This window comes from Lepidochelys olivacea, assembly GCF_965140295.1.
Source record: "Lepidochelys olivacea isolate rLepOli2 genome assembly, chromosome: 6".
Lineage (NCBI taxonomy): Eukaryota > Metazoa > Chordata > Testudines > Cheloniidae > Lepidochelys > Lepidochelys olivacea.
Window position 1 is genome coordinate 17,821,764 of NC_140416.1, and position 22,334 is coordinate 17,844,097.

Sequence of the window (22,334 nt, forward strand, 5' to 3'; positions counted from 1 at the left end):
TCTACAACAAATTCTGCTGTCACAGAATACGTGGGATTCCAGCAGCCCATGTTCCAGCCCACAAATTCTGTTGTTCACAGGCCGTCAAAGAGTCCTGATGACATGGAAAGTTTGGGGGTCTGGGAAAGAGCTATAAGAAAACTTGCCACACCAATGGTGGAATAGGCCAAGAATTGAACAGACTATGTGAGGATACTGTTAAGAAGCAGGCCATTTGGGGTGATTTTTTGTGGGGGGACATCTGTCAAGTGAATTGAGTCCTCAAATGTACTTCACAATAGCTCATTTTAGAAAAACAACTTTTGGTTGCCATTGGCCTGGATTTGAACTAATGATCAAGAAATAGAAGCCCATGACCAATTCCTTGAGCCCTCTTATCCCTTTTCATTGCTTCTAAATGGATAATTTATCACCTGTTTTAAATAGCTTCTTCTCCTCAGGGGAATTTGCCAGGCATTTTTAGCAAAAGAAAAGTGCTTTACACAGTGTTGCCAATGCACATATTTTTATTACATGATATTTGATACATTTCTTAGGAACCCAGAAGCTGGGGTTTTGTGATTATGTGAGGCTTTTTTTTTTTGTTTGTTTTTTAAATAAAAGCTGATATTAACTTAATAGCCCTCCTGGTTCAAGAGAAGAGCTTCAGAATGTGACTCAAGTGGACCTTGAAGACTCAGAAACCCGATGATTAATGAACTGAGCCCAATGTGTGTGTGTTTTTTAAATTCCATGATTGTTGGCCTGATTTAGTGTGTTTAATGTTTGAGGTTGGCAATACTGTTCACGTCCAAACCAAGACAGACCCTGACCACTTTATCCAATTATGATCTACTTTGTCTTCCTGGTGGGTCAAACAGGAAAATCTGCCAGATTTCAGGCTCTGGACAGTGTTGTAAAATAATCTAAGAACAAGCTACAAATCCATTCCAGGCAGTAAGCAGGAATTTCAGCTCTGTATTTGGCTGTTCTGTTCTTTTTAACTGGGGAAGCTAGTATTAGTGAAGAAAGGCCATCCCAGAGAATCACTAAATAATTTGTCTTTTCTGTTTTTTTTTTCTTTTTAAATGGAATAAACACGCACTGTCTCTCATGAAGAAAGTTTGATTTAATTAGGGTGGGATTATGTTTTATAATGTTCCCTGTGCTGTTTGCGCCTGAGGTAAATATCTCTAGCAAATAATTACTGGAACAAGACTGTGGCTAATAGTAAATTCACTCCAAGAAGGTTTAATGCGGATGTATGCTATTGATTGGAGGAGCTGACAATTGTCAGTTTGTAGCACTGGTAATTAAGGTGGAATGATTTGTCACAAGATGATGAAGTGTTAATGAGGAGCTAGTGGACTGGAGAAGTTCTGGTTAATGCACATTATCTAAAGAGGTGTGTAGTTATTAGGACTGTAATTCTAACGGTAACCATGTATCAGGAATGATTTTTTGCCTTGTTTGATACTGCTGATATCTTGTGGCAATAGCCATTTGGAAGGTGCGCTGGGCAACCAGAAAGGCTAGAGACTTTTTTTTTAATGACAGGTTTCAGAGTAACAGCCATGTTAGTCTGTATTCGCAAAAAGAAAAGGAGGACTTGTGGCACCTTAGAGACTAACCAATTTATCTGAGCATAAGCTTTCGTGAGCTACAGCTCACTTCATACGAAAGCTTATGCTCAAATAAATTGGTTAGTCTCTAAGGTGCCACAAGTAATTCATTTTTTTTTTAATGAAATGCAGATGTTCCTGACATTCCTCAGGAAAGATTCCTGCTTGCCTTGGGTGCATGGATCTTTCAAGCACTGATAGATACCAGAATTTGGGGTTCCCCAATCTAAATAGGCTAATACAAGCTATACAGAATGGCCACTCAAGATACTACCTAGCCTGAGTGCACAGGAGAGCCCAGAGTTTTCACCCAGCCCTTGGTTTTAGGGCTGTCTCTCTCTCTCTTTCTCTCTCCCTCGCCTCCACACGCCCCCCCCCCCGGTGCTTGTATTCATTGCAGCAACTGCACTAGCAAGGGAGTCGTTCTCCTCTACTATTTGTATGTTTTCAGTCTGAGTAGGTGCCAGGAGGGAAGCAAGCCCTCCATTGCCTGCTGCACCCTATTCCACCTTCTAAGGCTGGGACCATCTCCTCCACATGGCTAGCTCTTATGTGGTGCTTTTCATCAGCAAAATCTCAAAGTGCTCTACAGCGGTGGTCATTATCAGTCCCATTTTATAGACATGGAAGCTGAGGTGGGGGTGGCAGTGGGGAGCCTACAACATGAGCAAATCTTGAAGCGCACTTTATAGACAAAAAAGAAAAGGAGTACTTGTGGCACCTTAGAGACTAACCAATTTATTTGAGCATGAGCTTTCGTGAGCTACAGCTCAGGAGCAACTGGCTGGCTAAGATTGGGGCCATCTGAGATGGTGTGAAGAAGGGAAAGTGTTAACTGAAGATAGCCAAGGGGCTGTTACAACTGCCACCTCCACTCTGTCAGTACAGCAGCTAATCAGGTGGATCTGACACTCTGTGATTGCTCTGTTAAATTGACTCATTATTTACAGTTGTCTGCCAGGGCCCTTTCCAATTTGCCTGATTAAGAGGCAAAGAAAAGGAGTGTTTCTCTCTCCTTTTTAACAACTCTTCCTCTGGCATATGGACAAAATTACACACAAAATAAATCTCTACACTAGAAGGTTGTCTTCCTAGGTTTTTTGATGCCTATGGCCGTATGTATTTTTTCCTGAAGCAAAGAGCCTGGTCCTATTTATGTGACTAAGGGTGGGATCCGCAAGGGGGCTGAAGCCTTGCAATGCCACCTTAAAGATCTGTTAGCATATTGGGGAACCATCCTAGTACCCATGGTTGTTTCCAAGGTTGAACAAAATAACATTGTTATGGGTGAGGATGAAATGGATGAGTTTCCCTCTAATATTCTGGGACCAACACAGCTACAACAACACTGCATACCGTACTTCTAGGGGGGTTTTCCTTCTAAAATTCTCTCCAGCTGAAGGGAAAGCAGTGCAGATGTTGGCAGCGACCACCACCTTGTGACAGCCTCCATCAAGCTAAAACTGAGAAGTGTGGGTCCACCAGACAAGGGACATAGATGTTATGATATTGACAAGCTAAAGTCCCTTGAAATACAGAAAGCCTTTGTTCTGCAGTTAAAGAACAGATTGCAAGCACTTGCAGACCTTGATGAAGAGGAGGGGAATGCAGATGAGGAGATCAACAAGAAGTGGGACAAACTAACAGCAATTTATAAAAAGAAAAGGAGGACTTGTGGCACCTTAGATACTAACAAATTTATTTGAGCATAAGCTTTCGTGGGCTACAGCCCACTTCATCAGATGCATAAATTTGTTAGTCTCTAAGGTGCCACAAATACTCCTGTTCTTTTTGCAGATACAGACTAACATGGCTGCTACTCTGAAACCAGCAATTTATAAATAGAGTAGAGAAGCCTGTCTAGGCTACAGGCAGAAGAGAAGGAAGGGGTGGATTACACCCAGCACATGGAACGCCATAGAAACCAGATGAGCCCTGAAGAAAAAAGTTTGACACAAAATCCCAGAAGCTAAAGCACAAGCCGTATAGCAAGGCACACCGGGAGGTCAAACGCCTTGTGAGAGCGGACGAATGGCATTATATTGATAATCTGGCACACAAGCAGAAGATGCAGCTGCTCATGGTGAACAAAAACTGTGTCATTTTGTAGACGGTTCAATCAGTGGTAAACGGCAGACACCAACAAACAGTCTCATCAGGAACAAACAAGGACACCTACTAACAACCGAAAAAGAACAAGAAGTGCGCTGGACAGAGCATTTCAAAGAATTGCTGAACAGGGAGCCACCTAAAGAGGAAGAAAATCCAGGAAGCAGAAGATCTTGATATCAACACAGACACCCCAACTAAGGAAGAAATCATTCAAGCCATCAGATCGTTAAAAAATGGGAAAGCTCCTGGCAAGGATAACTTGAATGCAGAATTGTTCAAGGTAAATCCTAAACTAGCAGCATCTATCCTGGCCCCTCTATTTACATCAGTCTGGGAAAGGGAAAAAGTGCCAGATGAGTGGACCAATGGGGTTATAGTGAAGATACGAAAGAAAGGAACTCTCAGTGATTGTAATAACTGGCGTGGTATCACACTTTTATCTGTGCCAACCAAAGTATTGTGTAAGATCATAGTCCCGCATATATCAGAGGCAGTTGATAGCGTTCTCAGAAAAGAGCAGGCTGGTTTTCGGAAAGGGCGTGGATGTACAGGACAGATCTTCAGTCTACAAAACATAATAGAACTGTGCTTAGAATGGCAACGGCAACTCTACATACATTTCATAGACTTTGAGAAGGCTTTTGATAGCATTCACAGGACCAGCCTATGGCGCATTCTGTGGGCACATGGAATTCCTTTCCATATAATCAACGTCATCAAAAGCTTCTATTTCAACTTTACATGCAGCGTTGATCACAGTGAGCTCAGTTTTGAAGTCAAAACAGGAGTATGTCAGGGGTGTGTCACATAGGAAATCCTCTTCAGCATTGTCATCGACTGGGTAGTGCGGCGTACAACAGAAGACATGCCAAGAGGCATCAAATGGACACTCTTCTCATCCCTTGAAGACCTGGACTTCGCAGATGATGTCGCTCTCCTATCACATACCCAACACCATATATAAGAAAAAACAACTCGATTCAATTCATTCAGCCAGAAAATTGGACTGCAAATCAATTGAAATAAGACAGATATCATGACCTTTAATATTGCCTCACCATCACCAGTACGGATAGAGCAGGGGTGGGCAAACTATGGCCCGCGGGCCAGATCCGGGCCATCAGGGCTTTGGGTCCGGCCCACGGGATTTCCCCCCATGGTGCCGCAGGCCCCGCGCCGCTCTCAGAAGCAGCCGGCACCACGTCCCTGGGGCCCCGGGGAGGGGGGCGGGGAGGTAGAGGGCTCCGTGCGTTGCCCTTGCCTCCAGGCACCGCCCCCTGCAGCTCCCATTGGCCGGGAACGGGGAACTGTGGCCAATGGGAGCTTCAGGGGAGGTACCTGGAGGCGTGGCAAGGGCAACGTGTGGAGCCCTGTGCTCCCCCCTCCCCCCGGGGCTGCGCAGGGACATGGTTCCCAGAGCGGCGTGGCATGGGGCCAGGGCAGGCATGCGGGGTGCCTGCCCTGGCCCTGGTGTGCACCACTGTCATCCCAGAGCCCAAACCCCTCCTGCACGCCACCCCCCAACTCCCTGCCTACACCTCGAACTAACTGCCTCCCCTGGGCCCCTTGCCTGCACCTCGCACCCCTCCTGCTCCCCAACCCCCTGCCCTGAGCCCCTGCTGCACCCCACACCCCTGTGCTCCCCAACCCCCTGCCCTGAGCTCCCTCCCGCAGTCCGCACCCCTCCTGCACCCCTGCCCTGAGCCCCCTTATACACCCCATACCCCTTCTCTGCCCCAATCCCTTGCCCGGAGCCCGTTCCTGCACACTGCACCCCCTCCCACACCCCCTTCCGCACCCCAACCCCCTGCCCCGGCCCTGCATACAATTTCCCCACCCAAAATGTGGCCCTCGGCCCAAAAAGTTTGCCCACCCCTGGGATAGAGGATTATGTTCTCACCAATGTAGAAACATTCACATACTTGGGCAGCACCATCAGCCAGGATGGTTGAACAAGCCAGGACATCCAGAACAAAATCAGTAAAGCCAGGAATACCTTCAGGAGCTTAAATACAGTCTGGAAATCATCAAAATACAACACCAAAACCAAACTCAAGATTTATCAGAGCTGCGTACTTTCAGCAATACTTTATAGTGCAGAATGCTGGGGAATGAGAAAGTATGACATGTCCAAACAGTCTTCATTCCACACCACCTGCCTCAGAAAAATCCTCCATATCTTTTGGCCTAGAACAATCTCAAACCAAGATCTGTTGACACAGTGGAGGCTCTGAGTACCATCATTGCCATGAGGCGCTAGAGATGGATTGGTCATGTGCTTCGGATGGAAGCTGATTCCATCACCAGAGTAGCCATAAGATGGACACCTAAAGGCAAGCGAAAACGAGGTTGCCCAAATACAACTTGGTTAAGAGTGGTGGAAGCCAAACTGAAAAACCTGGGGCACAGCTGGGGAGCCATTGAAAGACTTGCCAGAAACAGACAGGAGTGGAGGAGCTTCGTCACTGCCCTAAACGCCAGAGGCATAATAGAAACATGATGATTGATGACTAGTTTAACTATGTAGATTTTTTTTTAATTGATGTAGATAAATCAGTAGACACACAGGGCCTGAATCTGCTCTCACTTACACTAGTGTAAATCAAGAACAGCACCCTTGAAGCCTGTGGAATTACCCCGGTGTAAAAAAGCAGTGATGCTGAGAGGAGTTTAAGGTTCCATGCACAGGGTATTTGCGACTCTTTCTCTTTTTGTGAACTTTCTTGTAAACAGAATTTAGCTCGTATATATGTTAGTGGAAACTGGTTAGATGGGCCACAAGTACCACAGGAGTGAATTTGCAGCTCTTAATCAAACACATGTTCATAAATACTATTCACCCATCTCTGCTACCAACTGCCTGGTCTTTTTGCTCCCTGTGTTATATGCAGCTCGCTTATTGGAGTACGTAACTGACTTCCTCACGTGCACAAGATAAAGGAGATTATTCTAGCAGCAGTGCAGCCTAATGGATAGACTCCTGGACTGGGGCTCTGACCTGGGTTCTATTCTCAGCTCTGCTGCTGAGTGACTTTGGGCAAGTCACTTCACCCTTCTGTGCCTTTTGTAAAGCACTTTGAGATCCACAGAGGAAAAGCACTATCTGAGAGCTAGATATATTCTACACCTTGCCATAAAGTGGGATGGCCTACTAGTCTGAGCACAAGACTGGAAGCCAGGAACTACTGAGTGGTTTTTTGTTTTTTTTGTTTTTAATTCCTGGCATTATTACGACTCCCTCTCTGGCATCAGGCAAGTCACTTAACTTTTCTATTTCTCATTTCCCCCCCAGGTGTAATGTGGGGATACTAATTCCCACATGACAGGAGAGTAGAAAATAAGTTAGTTAAATGTTTCAGACTGCTTTGAAGATGAAAAGCAGTAGACATATAGTAAGTAACATATACAGTACAGAGTAACAGCCGTGTTAGTCTGTATTTGCAAAAAGAAAAGGAGTACTTGTGGCACCTTAGAGACTAACCAATTTATTTGAGCATGAGCTTTCATGAGCTACAGCTCACTTCATTGGATGCATACTGTATGCATACTGTATGTAAATAAATTGGTTAGTCTCTAAGGTGCCACAAGTACTCCTTTTCTTTTTGCATATACAGTACAAACAAACTTAGCTGTGTATCTCACAGACTATGACTAATGGAGCAAAGAGGCTGCTTTAACCAGGGGTGTTGCATCTATCCCTTAATTAAGAGATTGTCTCAATTATCCCTTCAGTGCGCTGTATCCTCCTGGATGTGTAGTGAATGACATTGTAACAAACTGGCAGAGGTAGATGGAGAAAAGCTTGTCAGCCAAGTGAACTGAAGCAACATATTTAGTAGGAAATAGCTTTTCAGAGGACTCCAGTGGGTGCTTGCACTTGGATCTGGCCTGAAATAAATTTAGACTCAACTGTCCTCGGTATCCTAAACTTTATGCCCCTCAACACATAGGGCAAACCCAGAAGCTTTCCCTGGTCCCAGGCAGTGTTGTAAGTGGGTCAGTCTGGCATGAATAGTTCCCTGCTGTGATGAAGCTGTCAAGATGCAGAGATTATTCCTGGTACGTCCCCCTCAGCTGGCATCAAAACAGACCTGAGCGGGTGGCCCCAGGGACAAACACTCTCGGGTGAGATTGCCATATAGACAAATGGGAGACCCAGACTAAAAGTTGCTACTTGTCCTGAATATTGCAGGACCTGGAAGGCAGGCTTACAGGAGGTGAACCGTGTATATGCAGGAAGGTACAGTGTGGGGTCCTTTTTCCAATGCACCTCAATCCGGATCTATAGCATGCCTTGCTGTTCTTATGCCAGGTTCCCCACCAGCTTTGCCAATGCATCTCCATCTGGACCTACATCACCTCCTGCTACTCTAGTCCTGAGCCCATAGCACGCATAATGCACCTCAGTTCTGACCCAGTGTCATTTGTTACTGCCCAGCCCAGGGGCACCCATTCTCACAGTCTTGACAGAGACGTGTGGTGTGCATATGAGAGACAAGGTGGGTGAGGTAATATTTTTCATTTTGGACCAGCTTCTGTTGGTGGAAGAAGCTCTTCTTCAGGTCTGGGAAACTTACTCCTCTGAGGCCTGCTCTACACTAGGAAATTAAGTCAGTATAACTCTGTCATTCGGGGGTTTGAAAAATCCACTCCCCCCTCCCCCATACAACCCAGTTAAACCAACCTAACACTTGGTGTAGACAGCATTAGGTGAATGGGAGGATTCTCCTGTCGACCTACTTATTGCCTCTTAGGGAGGTGGGTGGAGTACCTACATCATCTCCGGTCAGCATAAATAGTGAGCATCTTCACTGAAGAGCTATAGCATCTGCATGCACTGCTGCAACTCTAAGTGTAGCCAAGCCCTGGGTGTCCAAGCTAAATACAAGGTGGGACAGATTGTTAAACATAAAGGATTAACACATGTTGTAAAAAACCACTTAAATGAAGTGGGCACTTAACACCACTGCAGTCGGAAGACAAAGAGGGTTAGTAGGTGAGAACATGATTTTTAGTTTCTAGCAGAGTTTTGAATTTACGTTCCCAGGCCTGTCTCCTGAAGGTCATGTGGACAAGTCCCCAACCCAGTTGTCAGCTATGTAGATATTCACAAGACATTTACTCTCAAAATAATATAGAATAAAAGGAAGCAGGATCACCAACCCCCAAGCCTTTAGAAATAATGAGTCCAGCCTCCCAAAATCATGCTATGTTTTTAAAAATATGGGTTTTTCTTATTTGCCCTCTAGTTGCTTTTTTTTTTTTTTTTCTTTTTGAGCCTTTGGAATACACTCAGGTCGTGACAACCTTTCTCCATTACTATGCATGTTAAAAGCCTTTTTTTTTTCCAGTGGAAGGTGAGATTCCTATGTAATAACATGCCACCTGGAGCTAGGGCTTTAAGAAAAACACCAAAAATTGTGAGTTGATTGGGGCAGGAGAAGGGGAATAATTGTACCGTCTGGTGGTTCCCTCTGCCTCCAACTCAGCAGAGTGAGCGGTACCAGTTCAGAACAGGCACAAGAGCCTGCTCTTCCCTGGGGAGCCCCAGGAGTTAGTGTGTTTACCACATGCTTTCTCCCATGATCTATGTGCAACAGGCTGGAAGATCATTGGCCCTGCCCACCCTGCCTGTCAGGCAGATGTTTAAATCAGCAACTGATGTATCAGCTTTTGGATTAAGAAGCTGTTTAAAATGGATTCCCAGCTGGGCCCCTCTGTTTTAGCTTTGATGTGATTTCAAGCAACTTTCCTTGAAGTTTTATCTCTTGTTCAGCTATTTGCAGGTCCATAGACAGCTAGGAATTTACTTCCTCCGAAGCAGTGGCCCCTAGTACTGATGGACCAATACTCCATATACAGTGGGAGTAAAGGAGAGAGGTATGTGAAATGAGTTTATTTACTGCCATCTCTCTGCTTCCCTCTATGGGCCTGATCCAAACCCCACTGAAATCTTCCGTGGGGTTTGGAACAGGCCTTGTATTACTAAAGAAGAGATTGCACTGATGCAGGTGCAGGAATCAATTTCCTCTCGGCTTTTCCTGGGGCAGTGCGCTGTGCCAGTCACTGTGGAATCACCACTAGTGCCTGGTATGCTACCATGGCACAGCTATATTCCTTAAGGGCTTTAAAAGTGTGAGGGTAACTATCCTCTAGAAGAGGGGTGGGCAATAATTTTCACAGGGGGGCCACTCCACAAATTTTGGTAATTTGTCTTTGGCCCCACATTTCTACTATATTAATGGAGAGGGTGTGGGGTCTGGGAGGGAGTTGGGGTGCAGGAGGGAGCTCTGGCCTGGTGTACAGTGTTGGGGTGCAGGAGAGAGTGAGGGGTGCAGGGTCTGGGAGGGAGTTTGGGTTCAGGAGTGGGTTCTGACCTGGGGCCGAGAGTTGGGATGTGGGAGGGAGTGCGAGGTGCAGGCTCTGCCCGGGAGGCACTTACCACAGGTGGCTCCTGGCTGGCAGCGCAGCGGGGCGCTCAGGCAGGCTGCCTGCATGCCGTGGCCCCATGCCGCTCCTGGAATCGGCCAGCTCCTGGCACCATGGCACATCTCCGCACGCCCCTTGTGGGGAGGGGAGCAGCGGGTCTCTGTGTGCTGCCTGCGCCCGCAAGCACCACCCTGGCCAGCCAATGGGAGCTGTGAGAACAGTGCGGGGGGTCGGGGCAGTGCATGGAGCTGCCTCTCCCCCACACCAGAGGCGCGCAGAGACATTCCAGCAGCAGCTGGCCGCTTCCAGGAGCAGCGTGGGGCTGCAGCAGGCAGGCAGCCTGCCTGAGCACCCTGCTGCGCCATGGGACTTTTAGCAGCCTGGGGCAGCCAATGAGCCTGGCGGGCCGCACAGAAATGTTAGATGGGCCAGATCTGGCCTGCAGGCTGTATTTTGCCCACCACTGCTCTAGAAACACCTCCTTCCTTGGATTCCTCTCCTCCTCCTCCTGATCAGCTGGGAATGGGGATAATTTCCAGTCATGTTGTTGGAATGTGTTTTGGGTATGGCAACATTACTTAGACAATTGCGGTTGTTGGTTGCGGGGGAGGGGAGAGGGGGCAGCAATGGAAGACCTTCAAGATAGCCAGATAAAACATGATCTTTACCCACTGCTGTAAGTTGGCCTGAGGGTAACTCTTAATCAATTCTAAGTACCTGCTCCCAACTGCTGCCGTCCTAAAGTGCAAGGTTCTCCCCATTGGTCCTTGAAAGTCTTTATTTTGCTACTTAAAAAACAAATGGCGTAACTTCTGAAAAGTGCCTAGGGATTTTTGGGTACCTCCATTTTCTGGGCTCATCTTAAATTCTGAGCACTTGCCCTTTGAAAATCAGGGCCCTCTAAGTTGTCTCAAGAATCACTAGTCAGTTACACAGGTTCAGTTTTATGCTCTGTTGGACACTGTGGGCAAGTCACTTGGGCTATGTCTACCCCACCACTTATGTCTGTATAACTAATGTCGCTCAGGGGTATGAATAAGACACCCCCTGACTGACATCAGTTACATTGACAGACGTGGACAGTGCTACCGCCTCTCGTTGGGGTGGATTCATTATGTCGATGGGAGAGCTGTCTCCTGTAGACTTGAGATCTTACAGTGGCGCCCCGGTCGGCTCTAGTATAGACGTAGCCTTAGACTGTCTGACTCAGTTTCCCATCTGTAAAATGGGGTAATAGGGAAATGCTATCTCACTGGGGTGTTGTGAGGGTGAATACATTAAAGGTTGTGAGGCACTCAGGTACTGTGGGTATGAGGGCTCTAAGTACTTCATGTATTTAGAGGTAACTGCTTTTTTATTTTATTTTTTTTTTGCCTAAGCATTACAACCAAAAATGAAGTACATGCCTGAGTGTGCATGGAGGCAGTATTTCTATCTCCGCAGTGTTTGTGTCATGTACAAATGAAACCATATTTGGGTTTTATGATTTCTGTAGTCACTAGAGAACCCTAAATTAAGAATACAACCTTACAGGGTAGATCTTAGACTAAACTGTTTTCTCTCTAGGTAACGCATTTTTATTATATCGTTGCATTTCCAACTGTTCCAATTGCCTGAGACATGGTCCTGTGGCCTAACCTAGCACTACATTCCGGACAGGAAAAGTAAATAAGACACATTAATGTTTTGACCTATTTGCTGTTGATTTAAAACCCCTGAGGGCAGTGGTGTTATTATAATAAAAGAAATTGCAAAACAGAAAATAAATCCCTGCTCCTCTGTAGCGTGTCTATAATAGTTATTCTCTGTTCCAGTAGCATGGAGGGCCCACAACCGTACTATCATTGTTCTAGGCCCTGTAAATATATCTACCAAGAGACAAACTCGGCTCTGTAGAACTTTGTCTAAATAGACAAAGGTTGGGAGAAAGGCAGTAATATTATCCCCACTGCATAGATGGGGGACTGATGTAAGCAACTTGCCTGAGGTCATACAGGCAGTCTGTGGCACAGCTGGAAATTGTACCCAGATCTTCTCAGGAGTTCTGCCCCAGTGCCGTAGCCAAAAGCCCCTTCTACCTCACCCTGAATCATGTTCCACTAAGGATCCATGATAGCTGAGTTATCACAGACAGTGAGTGCTAGAGCATCCCATTGGAGCAGGAGGCTGCCAGGGGGTTGGCTGGCAAAAGCCCAAATAAAGGGGAATTGCCGTTAAGGTAGTCAGTGCTGCTTATTAACCTGACTCGGACTAGAGGGGGCATTCAGTACCCCCTGCTCACAGTTTGCTAATTCCAGCTGCAGCTCAACTTTCATGAAAACAAACTTCAACACAGGCCATAGCAATGCTGAAGTAAAGTCCCAGCAGCCTTTCCTCACCACTGGTTTTCGCATTGGATTGTGTAGCCATTTTAGGCCCAGTGAAGCTATCTATCATTTGATTAAGAACCAGGGCACAACCCCAGATTGGTTGTGAATTCTACACTTAGAGTTCACCAACCAATTATCAAGTGTAAACTCCTCAGGTACTACAACAACCTAAACATGGAGTCACAGAGCAGAGTACCCAAGGGGACTGTCTGTCTCAAGTGTGTGTATCTTTCTGATAGATGGTCCCTTATACCAAGAATCATGGCAACATCTGAAGAAGTGGGTTTTTTTACCCACAAAAGCATATGCCCAAATAAATCTGTCAGTCTTTAAGGTGCCACTGGACTCCTCGTTGTTTTTGTGGATACAGACTAACATGGCTACCCCCTGATATGTGGCAGCATCCAAGTTACTCCAAGTCCCAAAGGTATCTCAGGTCAATTGCACCTTACCTCTCACACTAAAGACAATGCTTGTAGCCAATCCTATAGCAAACTATATAAAGATTTATTAGGCAACGGAAACTAGAGTTACTTATAAGATTAAAGTAGATAAACACGGATAAACAAATGAGTTACAATCTTAAATTTCAAAAAGTGATACACTTCTATAACCAGCAAGCTCTTTGTGTCCTACAAAGCTAGCCCAGGCTAAGTAGTTGAGGATCTCTTGCTTATGCCAAAAAACATCTTGCTCCTCCAGAGGCCAAGCAGCGTAGAGATAATCGGTTCCTTCTTGGTAGGGATTTTATTCTTTTCTTCCCACATGCTTTTGACTGCAAAGCTCAGTCGATAAGGAACCCACTGCATGACTCATCTTTCGAGGTGGGGTGGGGCGGGAAAAGAATAACAAGGAAAGTCATTTGTCCTCTTATTGATAGTAAGTAAGAAAATTCCAGTTGCAATTTCCCACAATTGTCCCTCTAAGGATTTTTAATGAATCTGTAAACTTGGGGGTTGTACCCTGTGATTGGAGAATTGCTAATATAGTTCCTGTTTTTAAGAAAAGGTGGGGGGCGGGGGGAAGTGATCCAGGGAAATACAGGCCTGTTATTTCGACCTCAGTTGTATGTCAGGTTTTGGAACAAACTTTGAAAGACAAAGTAGTTAAGGACATAGAGATTAATGGTAATTGGGATAAAAAACCCATGGTTCTAAAAAGGTAGATTGTGCCAGACCAACCTGATCTCCTTGTTTGATAAGATAACTGATTTTTTAGACAAAGGACATGCAGTAGATGTAATCTACCTGGATGTCAGTAAGCCATTTGATTCAGTTCCACATGGGAAATTGTTAGTTAAAATGGAGAAGATGGGGATTAATATGAGAGAATTAAGGAACTGGTTAAAGGGGAGACTACAATGGGTCATACTGAAAGGTGAATTGTTAGGCTGGAGGGAGGTTATTAGTGGCATTCCTGGATCGATCTTGGGACCAACCTTATTTAATATTTTTATTACTGATCTTGGCACAAAAAGTGGGAGTGTGCTAATCAAATTTGCAGATGGCACAAAGTTGGGTGATATTACCAGTACAGAGGAGGATAGGAATATCCTACAAGAAGATCTGGGCAACCTTGTAAACTGGAGTAATAGAAATGGGATGAAATTAAATAGTGCAAAATACACAGTCATGCATTTAGGGACAAACAACAAGAATTTTTGCTATAAACTGGGGACGTATCAGTGGGAAGTGACAGAGAAGGAGAAAGACCTGGTGTAGTGGTTGATCACAGGATGACTATGAGCCACCAATGGCTTTAAGGTGGTGGCATAGGTTAGAGCTTCTCCTCAGCAACTTTAATTTACACCAGGGCCTGGCAGTTTGAGATCAAGGAGCCACAATTATCTGTTGCTCCCCTTTCTCTGCAGAGCTTGGGCAGGGTGAATCTGCCCTGATGTGTTCAGAGATCTGTTTCCTCTCATGGAGCAAGTCTGAAGCCTGACACTGACTATAAAATCCTCTCTTTCATCCCTGCCCATAAGTTGTGGAAAGGCCATGTGCGTCCTCCCCCCTTTATATTAAAACAACAGGAGTCTGGTGGCACCTTAAAGACTAACAGATTTATTTGGGCATGAGCTTTTGTGAGTAAAAAACCCACTTCTTCAGATGAAGACTAACATGGCTACCCCCTGATACTCCCTTTATATTGTTTTCCTGCCTGGCTCCTTCCCTTGCTGGCTGATGCTGTTGACAAACCAGTGTTGTCTGTGTAAAGGACAAGGCATCAAGCTCCCATGGCTGAAAGATTCTAGTTGGACTTTTGCCAGCAACTGGGTGTAGCAGCTGGCGTGGGGAAGCTTTCCACTTGAGGGGAAGAAGGGAAGGAAAACTAACAAGAGATGTAGCAATCAGATGGCTCCGGACTCAGACCACTCTACCTGCTAGGTTGTTAATAATCATTTGCTCTTTAATAGTAACCCTCTGCCCTTAAATCATAAATCCCTGATGCTTACGTTGCCCTTTCATTCAAGGAGCTTAAACATCATTACAAATGTTAATTAATTCTCCCTACCCACCCCTTGCTGATGGGAAAATGAAGCTCACCATGTCAGATGGTGGCAGAGTAGGGAAAGCGAACACAGTAGTTCTGACAGCCAGATCCCTGCTCCAACTTCTAGAGTACCCACACTTCTAAAGTATAAAGAACGGGGGAGGGGGTTCATTAATGTGGCTCGCTGGGGCATGCCTACTGATGTCATATAAGGGGGAAAATGTAATGTCTTAAAATAGATAATTGGAGTTCATGCAAAATACAAAAGGAATGTCTCTTTTCACTAGTAGATTCCTCATTTTCCTAGTGTGTGGAGTAAACCTGTATTTGACCTAAAGCATAGAATGGAGTCTTGCAGGAGAGGGCAGTGTGGTCCAGTGGCTAGATTTCAGGCTTGGGAGTCAGGAGGCCTGGGTTCTATCCCCAATTCTGCCAGAGACTTGCTCTGTTACCTTTATGTGCCTTCAGTTCCCCCTCAGTAAAAATGGGGATAAGCTGTTTGAGATCATGAAGGTGTAAAAGCACTCTGAAAAGGGTAAGCATCACTGGAGAAGTTTGCCAGTGCAATAAAATACTGCCAGGGGTGTGTTGCTCCAAGTCTTCCACAATGAGATTGTGCTATAGAAATGTGTGAAACGTAACTTTAAACAATGACAAAGTGTAAACATAGGTAAAGCTAATTAATCATAGGGAAACAATGCATCAAGGTGTACAGTTACTCCCAGATCTACATTTAATTGGCCACTCAGATTCCTGCTGTTTCTCTCCCCCTCCCACACCCTGGGGTCCCACACATTCCCGTCACAAAAGCCTTTCCATGTTTATCACCCCACCCCTGAATACTTGGCTATGGTATTCAAAATGTGACAGATACTATGTGCAGGCCTAAGGGGTTAGCTTTGCTTTGCAGTTGGTTGCCCTGCCAGATACAGCTATCCCCTTTAAGGATGATCTTCAGAGCCTGTCAAGTTTCAGAGTAACAGCCGTGTTAGTCTGTATTCGCAAAAAGAAAAGGAGTACTTGTGGCACCTTAGAGACTAACCAATTTATTTGAGCATGAGCTTTCGTGAGCTACAGCTCACTTCATCGGATGCATACCGTGGAAACTGCAGCAGACATTATATACACACTCTCAATTATCCTGAATGAGCCCAAGGCTCTCCCTCAAGACCTGAGCATGCTACTCCCCCATGCCAGCACAGTTGGGAAGCTAAGGGCTGGGAATCTACCTGCTGTTTCCCAGCCCAGGTACCACTGTGGAGCACCAGCCATTCTCCAGACCTGAATTCTTCCTTTATTATAAAGTACTTTAATGACCCAACCTGCAATTGTGTTTCATTAAACTCTCCTTTGTCAGTACTGGCGGCTGATCCTAATCATACAACCTAGCAATGGGAGTTCACACCTGGACACACCTATCCCACCTTTTCCCCTCTTTCCACTCCATGGGGGTTCTTTCTGGGCACCCAGGCCTCACTCTCCACTGTGGGTTGTCCTTCATACTTGGGTGAAGTGTGTGTGAAACAACCCCTAGTGTGATGGAGAATTCTGACTGGTAGCACTTTGCACTGTAAATAAATACAAAAGTTACATCCTTGGAGAATCAAGGAATATATTAGTTCCCACACTCAGGCCTCAAGCACATGTCTAACTTTAAGCACGTAAGTGTAAGTCGTCCCGCCATGGCACAACATGGGAGTTAAGTCTGAAAGTTACACACAAGCTTAGGTGCTTTTGCTGGATTGGGGCCTCGGTCCATGAGGAGAAGTATCTCAAATTGCCTCCACCAGTGATTGCCAGGCAATGATGTGCACTAACCACACTCAGCCCACCTCCTCTAAAGTTAAAATTGCTAAAAAGCTGGAGGCTGGGGGACGGGACATTTACATGGCGTAAGGACCCTGTGTTGGGGGACTGATGATGATAACCTGTTAGCCTGTTATATTTTCAAAAGTGAAAGGTTTATTTCTGGAGGCTGAGTGAAGCCCCAGATCAAAGTAGGAGAATAGAGGGTTAGGTTTCATAGACAAGCCAGGGCAGGTTAAATGCCTTTACTTCTGCAGAAAGATAGACAAACCAGATCACCCTTGGGAAGCCCGACCCCCAGTGGGGGACAGATTAGCAACGCCACTGGTATATTTACACACTTGGAAGGAGTGAGCGCCAGTCAGTGACTGTATCTAAGGTTGGGCTTGTGTGGTGCTGCAGTGAAGAGGCTTCTCCATGTTCAAAGGAGAAAGGTCAGGTCTAGATAAACAGTACGTGGTCCCAGTAGCTTTAGTCCCCATCACAGAATCACTGAGGTGGTAAGAAAAACTTTAACAGCTGTAGTGCTGCTTTTAAACCTAACAGTAAAGGATGGGTCAGGAGGTCACTGCTTCAGTGCCCCTGGGAAGGAGAGAACTTTTTCCTGGAATCCTTTGAAAACCTTAACTAAATTAGTGTGACTGCATTTGCTAAATGCTTGAGAAATCCAGATGGCTCAGGTCACAGGCTTCCCTATAAGCAGAGACACCGATAACTGTTTGCATTCCCATACCCAGAGACATAAGTAATGGTGCTACTTCCTGGGATGATTATATAAAATAGTATATATAAAATAGTAGCCAATACATGTGAAAAATAAACATTGGTGGTATTTAGAGTTTTGTCTGGTATCCCCTTCTCTGCTCCTTCCTTTTTTTCTTTCCCTCCACCTTCACTTCTTCATCTCACCTCCTTTTCCACTATCTCTCCTTTTGCCCTCTTCTACCTCTACTCTGCCCTATGTCACACAGCTCAGTTCACTGCTGGTGGTGGGCCTGGGACATCAGTGGGGAGTTCTAATAAAGATAGACAAGAGCCTGAATCAAAACTCTAAATCCAAATAACCCCCTCACCTGCAAACTTTGCAGGTGGGAAGTCCTGAAACCTAGATCTAATTTTTTATTAAATATTATTATTAGTATTTGCTGTCTCCTTTCCTTGTAATGGGATGAACTAAAGCTGATCCAAATTTCTGAGGTGTTTATTCACAATATGATTAGGATTTGGCCGCTCAGGTCTGTCCCCTAACTGGTATTTCAGGTAAATAGCTGATGCAATGGATTAGTAGATGATTAAACCAGTGGCAATCTCAGAGTGCTACTTATTACACAAAAATGTGGTCATACTGTTCCCTCTTCCCCAGTTCCCTTTACTCTGTTTCATTTATCTACTGGGTCTTGATTTTGAGCTCTGTGTGTCAGGGACTGTTTGTAAAGCACTTGGTGCAATTGAGCCAATGATCCTTGGCTGGGGCTCCAGGTAGTGGTGTAATGCAATAAATATTAACAACATGATAGGAGTGGAGGGGGAAGACAGCTACATATGGCAGTGTCAGCTGTTGTTATTATTGATACAGCTGCATAGGTACAAGATGCTGTACAAACACATAAGAAGATCAGGGTCTCAATATCGGAGGTCTCTTACACTGTAAAGATCTGATCCTGCAAGGTGCTGCTGAGCTCCCTCCGTTCACATTCAAGTCACATGAAATGCTCAGGCTGCCCTGAAGTACCCCCAAGGGATGCGAGAACTCACACAGCGTTAGAATCTTGAAATTCTGTCCTTAGACAAGAACATAACCTGGTGGAGAAAGGCAGAACTAGAACCAAAGGCTGGGAGTTAAGGCCAGGCAAATTCAAGTTAGAAATAATGCACAAAGTTTTTAATAGGGAAGGTGATTGACCATTGGAACAAATGACCTGGAGATGTGGTGAATTCTCCATCTGTTGAAGTCTTCATATCAAGACTGGATGATTCTCTGGAAGATGGGCTTCTGCCAAACACAAGTGATTGGGCTCAATACAAGGGTCACAGGGTGAAATTCTCTGGTCTGTGTTGTTCAGGAGATCAGACTCGCTGATCATTCTGGTCCCTTCTGGTCTTAAAATCTTTGACTCTGAGACCTGACCTCTGTTTGGCTCTGACAAATTACAGCTTCCCAGCTGCTTTGATGTTGTATTACCTTTTATTTTTCATTCCTCTGGTTGTCCTGGAAACAGAGCAAGAAATACTTTTAAACAAGATCACTTACTTTCAAGGTGGCATCTTTCACAGCACACTCTGCTGCTTAGTTAAACAAAACATAATGGTTTTAAATTAAATTTCTCTTCGGGGAGTGGAGAACAGTTTTCATTTAGGGGGAGAGCTGGTTTTGAGAAACATGAAACATGTCACCAGACTTCAAACTTTCCAAAAGTTCTAACAATTCCATGAAGCCTAAGTCCTCAGTGAGTCCTCTCTATCCAATTACAGGGCAAGGTGAAGGAGGTTAGCATTGGAAGGCAGGTGAAACGAATTGGTTCGAAGGAGGAAAGGAGCCAAATCCTTGTTTCGTTGAAGGCAATGGGAGTTTTGTTAAGGACTTAGGAAGGATGGCTGAGGAACTGGAGTGGTTCTTGGGAGTTCAGGTTTCAGTTCCTGGCTCTGCCACAGATTTCTTGTATAACCTTAAGCGTGCCATTTAATCTCGCTGTACTTCGTATGTAAAGTGGGGATGATAACATCTGTCTAGCCTATTTAGGTTGTAAACTCTTTGGAGCAGGGACTGTCTTGCTTTGTGAATATATAGCTCCTCGTACAATGGGGCCCTGATCTTGGTTGGAGCCTCTCTAGGTGATACTGCAATGCTAATAATAATGAGAATGACGTCAGTGGCACCAGGTTTTGTCTTGTGCAGAAATATGACTTTTTTGTGGTCACTGGATCCTCAGTTAAGTCGATCAAAATTACAAGACCTTTACTGCACATCTGTAGAGCACCGGTTTTTAAACTGCACGATTGACACCCTAACTGGTGTAGCTTCTCTGTGGAAATAAAGTAATTCAGACCAATGTGGGAAAAATTATAGTAGAGCGGCACTTTACAGATGACTAGGAGCTTGTTTGATTAATGTACAGATTTAAACAGAAAAGCCACTCTGTTTCTGACCTGGTCGCTAACTGAGTGGTGGGTGCATCAGAATTTGGGCCATGTGGTCAATCCTTCATGCCACGGGCTGTGCGCGGTGTGGTAGCAGGATGCTCAGCCTCCACTGGGAGCAGTAGGAGGTGTCTGACACTGCTGACAAAGAACCCAGGGGTAGCAGGGTTGTGTTACAGAAGAAGGCATATCCAGTTCTCCTCATATAGAAAGACGAGTCAGCTCACTGCATGGCCTTTCAGTGTGGGGAATAATTGGGAAAATGTAAGAGCCCATCTGTCCTAATGAAAAACAAAACTGCTTAGACTGTTGGTCTTTCATCAGTTGAGACTGAGCCGATCACAACACGTCTTCCAATCTTCTCTCGCTCTGGCCATCCTTCACCATGCTTGTCCATATCTCCTTGTTAGGAAGTCATCCCACCTTTTTGGAGGCCGACGGCATGGCCGTTTCTGTTCTCGCAGATACCACTCGGATATAGCTGCGGTCCATCTGTTGTCCCTGAGTCGGGCCACATGTCCCACCCACCGCATTTTGCTGAGCCTGCTTTCAACAACAACGTCTCGCACTCCAGACTGCTGCCTAATTATTTCATTGGGGATGTGATTGCGGAGCGAAATGCCCAAAAATATTCGTTCCATCGCCCTCTGTGTGACAAACAGTTGATGTTCTTCAATCTTTGTCAGCGACCATGTTTCGCTGCCATATAACATTGCTGGAAGCACGGTCGAGTTAAAAAGATTCGCACAAGTTGTTTTGCTGATCTTTCCTTGGAGGATGTCCTTGATGTCATTGAATGCGTACCATCCAGCTTTTTTTCTGCGTGACAATTTGCCTTTCTGATCGTGGCGCATATTGACTTCCTGGCCCAAATAAAGTATTTATCAACCTCTTGGATCTGCTCTCCTCCAAGAGTTATTTGGGTTCTTGGCAGAACATCTGATCTCATGTATTTTGTTTTTGACCGGTTCATTTTTAATCCGACTTGACTACTTTTCGCGTTCAGTTGTTTAAGCATTCTCTCAAGCTTGGCTGTATTTTTGGCTATCAGCACAATATCATCTGCAAACCTGAGATGGTTTAGCCGCTTGCCGTTGATATTAATCCCACCTTTCAAGTTTGTGTGTCGAAAAACCAATTCAAGACAGGCTGTGAATAGTTTTGGTGAAAGTGTATCTCCTCGTTTCGCACCTTTCTCGATGGGGATTCGGAGGAGAGTATCGAACAGCAATATGTCTGTGCTGCAGCCAGAGTTTGCTTCCTTTAGTAATGTGATATATTTCGCGCTGATGCCCTGTTCTGAAAGAGCTTCAAAAACAGTGTTAGTCTCTACGCTGTCGAACGCCTTCTCATAATTCACGAAGGCAATGCACAAAGGGCACTTGTATTCCCTTGAACGCTCTAGTAGTTGGTTTAGAGTGAAGATCTGGTCTATTCTGCTGTAATTCCTTTGAAAGCCAGCCTGCTCTCTAGGTTGCTGTTCATCCAGGTTTCGCGACAGTTGATTTGTTATTATTTTAGTGAACAACTTATAGATATGCGAAAGCAGGCAGATCGGGCGCTAGTTCTTTAGATTTTCTCGATTGCCTTTCTTATGCAGCAAGATGGTATTGGACTCTTTCCAACTGGATGGTATCTTCTGGCTGAACCTTTGGGCGAGAGCTTTCCAAACTTTCTGACCTCTCTCCTTAAGTACTTCTGCTGTCAGACCATCCTTACCTGGAGCCTTCCCCTCTTTCATTTGATGGACTGCGTGACGGACTTCGCTGATGAGAACCGGGAGTATGTGTTCATTGATTTGTTGAAGTGATGGCATTGGGACATCTATACGGGATGCAAACAGCTGGGTGTAGAAATCCCTGCAAATTGTCTCCATCTCTGTTCGATCAGTTACTGATTTTCTGTCCCTGTTCTCCAAAGCTGATAATGATGACCTGTACAATGCCAGTTCCTGTTTGAATTTTTTGAGACTTTTACGATCTTCAGCAGCCTTTAGGAGCTTTTCAGTTCGAAATTTCTTGAAGTCTTCCTTCAACTTCATTCGTATGAGCTTGCAGAGAAGGGAGTACTCAAGCCTGTCGCTGCCATTTCTTTTCATTTTCCTCCTCTTCTCCAGTAAAGTCTTTGTATTCTCCAAGATTCTTCCGCTAGCTCTTCTTGGTCTTTCACTCTCAGCTGAGTTCACACAACATTTCAGTCTCTTACTGAAGTTCTCATAATCGTCATCGCAGTCGTCCAGGAGGCTCCAATCTTCCCTAGAAATGTTTTCCTTCAGGATTGCCTCGTTGAAAGCTACCAGTTGGTGCCTTCTGTTCACCATACACAGCACCTTTTTCTCCACCTTCACAGTGAATGTGAGTCTGGCTCTCAGTAGGCGATGAGCGCT

General features: G+C 45.2%; 1 protein-coding gene and 1 long non-coding RNA gene across 5 annotated transcripts in view; one reads left to right on the forward strand and one right to left on the reverse strand.

The window, feature by feature from the left end:
• Positions 1-22,334, forward strand: part of RASSF7 (Ras association domain family member 7) — a 123,509-nt gene that overhangs the window by 17,780 nt on the left and 83,395 nt on the right. The window lies entirely within an intron of this gene.
• LOC311521892 lies at positions 1,675-10,320 on the reverse strand. 2 transcript variants are annotated; one of them, XR_014711995.1, is made up of 3 exons: positions 10,156-10,320; positions 5,636-5,730; positions 1,675-4,650 (listed from the first exon to the last, which is right to left on the reverse strand). It is a non-coding gene; the product is annotated as an uncharacterized lncRNA (long non-coding RNA). The 2 variants fall into 2 exon arrangements; XR_014711996.1 differs by having other exon boundaries at positions 5,614-5,730.